Source organism: Dinoponera quadriceps, unplaced genomic scaffold (genome assembly GCF_001313825.1).
Source record: "Dinoponera quadriceps isolate SergipeBrazil2010 unplaced genomic scaffold, ASM131382v1 scaffold616, whole genome shotgun sequence".
Lineage (NCBI taxonomy): Eukaryota > Metazoa > Arthropoda > Insecta > Hymenoptera > Formicidae > Dinoponera > Dinoponera quadriceps.
In genome coordinates this window covers 2,904,850-2,912,504 of record NW_014555184.1, presented here as the reverse complement: position 1 = coordinate 2,912,504, position 7,655 = coordinate 2,904,850, and positions in this window count along the sequence as shown.

Here is a 7,655-nt window from a genome sequence, read left to right as displayed (position 1 = left end):
CTAGCACCATCTATAGGGAAATTCCGGTTTCATACTTCTACACTTGGTAGTGTGCAAACGGGCACGCTTCAATCTTTCAAACGTCATATAGTAGGTGGCGCTACCGCCAGCTGTCTTGAATTAAGACTATACATTTTCTTGTGAGACAGACTATATATATATGCGCGTGACGAGTATGAATAAGATTGTTTGCAGATTCCTACTCACTCCGCCTAGTCGACGTCCTTTTTCGTGTGTGATGAAGATTTTCAATACACACAACCCAAGTTCCATACACCTTTTTCAGCGTGTAAAGAAATCCGGTAGAGTTGCCCGACGCTTTCACGGTCGTTGAACGTTCCGCAGTGCGAGATCATTAGTATTGCACGCTAATTAATCCGGCTCACGTAGTCTAATATGCGGTTCGATAATTTTCGCTCTACGGTGGCCAAGCTTATCGTAATAATGCTCGTGAAAAGCGTTCTGTCGAACCAGAGAATGTCTCGAAATCGACCTGCTTAACGCTCGTTGAATTTCACTTTAAATATCGCAAAATCGACACGCGACTGCGAATAATTCTCGCGCATGTATGTACGTTCGCTTATTCGTATAGCGCAAACAAAGAGAACGCCGTCTCGCAATTACGCTCGTTGATCTCTCTCTTTCGCACGCGCTTTCTATCTACAAGAGCCTTTTTCATGCTTTACATAGCCTGCAAGCTAGACTCTCTATATGCTTTCAATAGTCTCAGGATACCCCGTCCATCCGTCTTCCCGTTAAGTCAGGGTCAGCGCAGGTATTTCCCTGAATACGCTCGATTCGTTACGTTAAGATAACGGTCAATTACAACCGCGTACGTTAATTTGACATGTAGTTCACGGTCGGCTTGAGATCAATAAAAATCGCGAAACAGGTATGAATTTCCACAATGTTTGATAACCTTAATAATTCGAGGCTGATATGTGCATCGTAACTGTAATCAATTCTTGAATCTTTGCTGGGATGATGAATCAAGTTAGTTGTGTCTTAAATGAGTTTCATATAATTTAATACAAAGCATAAGTTTAATTTCTGAATGTTGAGCGAAGTAATGATTAAAATACTTCTTAAAGTGCAATCAGTGTATAATCATTAAGAAACAATCAATAATCACTGATAGTCGCAATTATAACACTACAAATTAGCAAACATTTTCTGGAGAAATTTAGAAATAGAAACTATTTCCATCAGTAAAACCTGACTGTAAAAGCAGTGAAAAGAATTTTTTTTTTCTTATCATAGTTATATTCTTAAGGTTTATTAATAATTTTATTTGAAATATTTTTATATATAATTATGTACTTTATTATTATGTACTTTCTTGAAAAATGTTCCAGACAAAGTTGTAGGGTTCTATGTAACGTATTAAATAGTAATATTAGTATGATCTTGAATAGGGTTGTCAAGGTCGTATCAAGATCACTTTGAAATTTTTTAACAGGAATCCCCATTCTTTGTATATTTCTGTGGCTTATCTCGATAACTTCTCAAAATACTATAACAAACAATTTTTTCATTAAGTATTTTCCGAGTTATGAGACTTTAAAGTTACAGTACCGCTGGTATTAGCATTACCCAATGTGTGCTGCATGGAGGTGGCAAGGCCGGATTTGCATCTGTTGTGTGTATATGTGTGTCAGCAGAAAGGATTTGAAGTCAATAAATATTACGAGACTGACGAACCATGGGGTCTTTATTTTTGCTGTGACACTATTATATAATATACATAGAACCTTACAACTTTTGTCTGGAACATTAAAAAAAAAGTGTAGTTTTCGAAAAACAAGCCTGATATGGTTGTTCTGTTACACCCTATATATTTCTGCTAAGAGAAGCATAACAGTAATTTACTGTGTAAATTTTTCTGGTGCTAGGTATGTACGTAAATCGCGGCGAAAAGTCCGAGTACCATCATCATTATTGTGAAATAAATTAAAATAAAGCCTACCGCGGCCTAACGATTCAAACAAACCCTTCATAAAGAAAGTCAAGATTTTTGTCCTGTCCTTTAGCTCAAACTAAAGATAATTGGCAACCAGACGCGAGTACGGTTCGAAAAGCTACTAATACAATAAATTTGTTTTAATTTGACATGTTTGTATATAAGGCAGAAATTTATAAAAACTATCGTAATAATAAAATAAACATAAAAATTATCGTAATAATAAAATAAACATATAAATATAAATATAAAAATTACACTAATAATAAAATAAACATAAATATATTTTAATAAAGTGTCATATTTAAAATTTAAGATAAAGTTGAAGAGAAATTTAGATCTTTTGATAGGAATATTCATGAAATTGATAATATATGAGTGAAAACATAGTGACATCACATGTATAAAAAAATTAACGTCAGATCTAAAATGTAAAATAAAATACTATTTCTGTATACTATTTCTATATTTATTATTTATCTTCTATAACGTTTCTATAACATTTATTTACTATGACATAGTATCTATTTTTGTAACATAGTATCTATGCATCTTCAATCAAATTAAGTTAAATTGATCATTTATTATTAAACACAATAACAAATTTATTTCTTATTTATTTCATGTTCGTATTTTTTTTCTTATTATTGGTACTTGTATTGAGTAAAAATTCTTTAACTTTTATTTTGTTAATATTTTTTAATATTTTACAGCTTTTGAAATTAAAAAAAACGATTGTATGATTATATACAGGGTCCACCATTAAAATCCGGACAAAATGAACAATTTATTTAAACAAAATTGTATTCGTCAAAATGTAAAAAATTACAAAAAAAACCTTTTGTACATCACTAGTGGTATCCTGTCAGAGTAAAATTACTCTATGTAACCCCTTTTTGCTTCGATGACTACTTCGATCCTTTGAAGCGCTGGCACGCTCCCTGTAACGCGTCCTTATCCATACTGGCGAATGCTGATTCGATGGCGGCCTGGAAAGATGTCACGTTGGGATGTCTCGACTTATTGGTCATTCGTTCAACGACGCTCCACGCGCAGTAGTCCAACGGATTCAAATCTGGATTTTTCAGAGGCCAGAATTCCTTGGACCAAAATATGTCCACATTATTCGACAGCCAGTTTTGAACTAAATGACTTGTTTGCGCCGGCGCATCGTCCTGCTGGAAGACGTACGGAAGACGTACGGTCTCCCGGCAGCCACGATATCCATCCACAGCTTCACTTGATCTTCCCTTGTCAAAATGCGTAAATAAACCTCTTTTGTGACGGTTTCTTTCTTTTGAAAGAAATGTGGCGATATGACGTGACCTTCAGTGGAGACGACGCCTAGGACGTGAACAGAGGCCGGAAACTTCGTCCTAGCTATTATATTTAGCCGCAACATCATATACGATCGATTTCGGGTACCCGAAGAACCGAATAATTTCGATCTGCGAACGCTCAGCGCGAAGGTCTTCGATTATTGCCGCTTTGCGGTTATATTCCGCACTCGATCTTATTTGCTCGGACATCTTGAGGTTATGCACGCTTACTACAAACATCTGACTTGCCTGAACGTCAACGACGACCCACCACCGAAGTGAAACGAAACGGGAAATTCAAATTTAAATTTGTCCAAATTTTTGCGACGGTCCCTGTATAATCGATGATTATATATAATAANATATATATATATATATATATATATAAACCATTATATATTATGACGTTTACTAATTTTATATCACTAATATTGTAACAAAATTACTTTTTAATTTTAAACAATTTTATTAATGAAATGTTAAGAACCAACGTCGTGGCACATAATAACGGAAAAATTTTAATAGCCCCTGATTGGGGGATCAGTCAATTTCACGTGCGCTGTCTACAAAAACAAAAAGGGTTACTTTTACTAAGGGTTACTTGGAAAAGAAATCGGTTGCACGCGATCACTTTCCGATTTTTATCCCTCGTGGAGGCAAGTTATTAGTTGTACGGTCGTGGCGCGAATTAACGAGACCACGCGAGTGAGTGCGCTTTTCCGTGTAACGCGAGTAGAGAGCACGAGGAACGAGCGGCGCGCACAGAAAACAGCAGAGAACCGTTCCTCAATCATATTCCTTGCGACCACGGCGGCAGTGCCGTAGTGCGTCTCGCGGTAGGCCATGTCGATTTTGATTCCGGTCGTAGGTAGTCAAAGTACTAATCGAAATCCGAAAATCAATTAATTTTTTTTACGTAAACAATCACCTGGAGTCATTTAGACCCTAATTAAAACCGCTATTATTAACAAAATATAGCATATTATCAATATCTGTATAATTTATTATTATTTAAGGGCATTATAAATATAGATTTACTCGCTATTTAAAAAAAAAATGAAGAGATACCAAAAATATTTAAGAGTCGGAATGTGCACATCAAGTGTCATATTATGACAGTATTTATAATGAATGGATATAAATTTAAAAAACCCTGTTTTATTATTTATTTTCGATGGGATAAGATATTTAAATGTTCGTAAAAAATAATTATTAAAAAAGATTGAAAATATATTAAATAGCATTCATTTTATAAGAATGTAAATTAAGGCTAAATCGCGGTCATATAAAGTTACTAGTATTGAATTAGGATTGTAAAAAATTATTTATTTTTATATTTTTTTATTGTGATATAAATATATAACATAAGAAATATTTTTAAAGTAAAAAATTATAAATTTTTAAGAATATAGATATTTTTTTATGTTTAACATTACATAAAAAATGTAGTTTAAAATATTTGTTTCATTCACAATAAATGTTAATGTTAACTATATATGTTAATTATGAACAATAAATATAAATATTAGACATTTAATAACTGCATCTCTACCTATTTCTCTGGACATCTTTATCGATTAACATGAGATGTAATACAAATATTATTTAATGTTTACTGAATACGGATACACATAATCTTATTTAAATATTTTATCTTATATTCACAATACGAATTCTTACCATACTTGACTAATTTTATAACAGAAACGATCACTCGAAGTCGTTTTATACCTTAGCAAATTTTTACAAGCTTGTATTATGAATAAGACGGGTCATAGCCTATTTTTGTTGCATAGGTTAGATCACTAAATGTCCAAATGAAAGATAAATATTGGTTTCCGATCAGTAAAAAAATCCATTGCGACGTGAACTTCATTTTCTGACCGCTGGGGTATGAAATGACCCGAGATAACTATTCCAGGGTTAAAATGCCAAACTCAGGGTTATACACAAAAACGCCCATAAATCTCTCTCTCTCCCTCCCTCTCTCTCTCTCTCTCTTTCTTTCTCGGTGATGCGAACGCACCACCGCATACAAATACGGGGAAAGTGCACTAGAGACCGCGTATATGCGGATACTTAAATACACGTAGAGTATATCGAAACGGTTCATTGTGAGCAGAACAATAACCGAGTGGCCAAGTGTGAGGTTCAGGGACGCGACGCGGGGAGAGGCAAAAGGAAGAGGCACTCCAGACGTGCACAATGTGCGGCGGAACGTAGGACTAAAGCGGGAATATCGCGGCCGTAGCGGCAGCCGCGGCAAGAGAGAAAGAGAGAAATGCCGTCGTCCGGCCACTCTTCCTACATTGCGCACCGCTAACTTTTTTATTTACTTTTTTCCCCGCGTGTCAACGATTATCTCGCATATTATTTTCCCGCGAGCGGCCGTTCGCTCGATATTTCGGGCACGTTCCCGGCGCGATTTAACTACCTCCGATCTAGCTTCCTTTAATTACGACCGAATGAATAAACCAAACAGATAACCGCGACCTCGTGCGTATTCATTCGAGACTGACGATACTGTAGAACTGTAGAATTACGAAAGGAAATCCATCGGGGCTACGGTGCTACAACGAGCGGCTTTGCGGCGGACGGCAATCGTGACACTTGCGTTCTGATGACCAAAACCAAGACTTGGCTGTCGTTTGCGGCTTAAACGACTTACAACGTTGATGTGGCGCAATATTGCCCCGCCACTCTATTCCCCCTCTTATTCATCTATCTATATATTATATATTCCTTATCTATATATTCTCAGTAACGTAACATCAATGTTATAATTTCCCACTCTACGATGTAACTGTTACATTACACACGTGTTACATTACATTTACATGGTTAAGCGGGAAATTATATCATTAATGTTAGTAACTGTTAGTTAGTGTGTTTATAGTTATACATATCATGTTTATTCCTCTTTATAGACTTAATTCATTCCCGGCGTTCATTCCCGATAATTATACGTATTTTTCACGATTGCATGCATATCGCGATGCATAGGTGCAGCTGCACCCTCTTCATTGCCGCTGTCACGGCCTCGAACAGCCTCGTAAGATGCCTCGTAACAATATTGCGCGCGGTACAGTTCGCTGAACTCGCATCTACGGCAATCTCGGCTCGCATCCGCGAATACGCGACGGCGCGGATCTGACAGAGAAACATCGAAGTTTAGTGTTGCGCACTCGACTGTACGACGACGACGACGACGATCGCAAGACAGCGATCGAACATCCAAATAGATTGAATGTCGCGCATCGTTGAAGCGACCACGTTCCACTGACAAAACGAGTAAATAGAGGAAAGCGAGAACCGTCCCAGGCAGGGAATTGGAAGCAGGCACTGCGTATATCGGCGCACATACTGTACATGACATTACCGCGCGAGAGTGCGTGCGCGCGCACGCGCGTACCTGGGTAAACGAGTGTATGCGTGAAGCGCACGCACGCATTTTGTTCGAAGAATATGAATATGCGCGTGTCGATGCACACGGGAGACTAAACGTGCAGAAGAAACACAGAGGCATAGGTGTGTGTGTGTGTGTGTATGTGTGTATGTGTGTGTATGTGTGTGTATGTGTGTGTGTGTGTGTGACATGGAGTCTAGGAAGTACGTAAGGCGAGTGCAACTCTTCTAACGGTAATTCCCTAAGACCAGTACCGCAACTCCTGCAACCTAGAAGAGTCCACGTTTCTGCCGCCGCTGCTGCTGTTCTCTCTGTTTCAGCGAGAAGTCCGGACGGTGACGGAGGAGGAAAAAGAGAAGGAGGAGGAGGAGGAAGAGGTAGAGAAGGATGGTGAGAGGACAACTCATTGACGGTGAGTGCGAGAGTAGCGCGAGAGGCGATTCGAATGTCAGTTCGAGGACCGTTTCTTTTACTTTCGTCCTTCTGCTCTCTCTCTCTCTCTTTCTCTCTCTCTCTCTCTCTCTCTCTCTCTTCATCCTTCTTTTTCTCCTCTATCTTCGTTTCCTTATTATCTATTCTATCAAAATTGAAAAAATGAGAGATGCCAAAGAGGTTAGGAGGAAGAGGTTAAAAAATGGAAGACCAGGAAAAGTAATAGTAACCTTCTCGCGTTACGTTACCGTGAACTTGTTCGGCCTCATGTAATTAGCGCGTTACTCAACGCGAAGTCGTGATCGACTGCGAACGGTATTAATTTGCAGTTATGGCGCGCCGCTATCTTACAAAGCGACGTTGTTATAAAACACATCAAGATCGCACTTATTTCTTCCCCTCACGCAAATGCATACTTTCAGGCCGGTATTCATAGTCATATATTATATTTAAGACTGTCTTAGGTTCATCTTCAGATATTTCGTAGCCAATGAAATGAGACATATAACATTTAAAGATAAACTTAAGACTGTCTTAA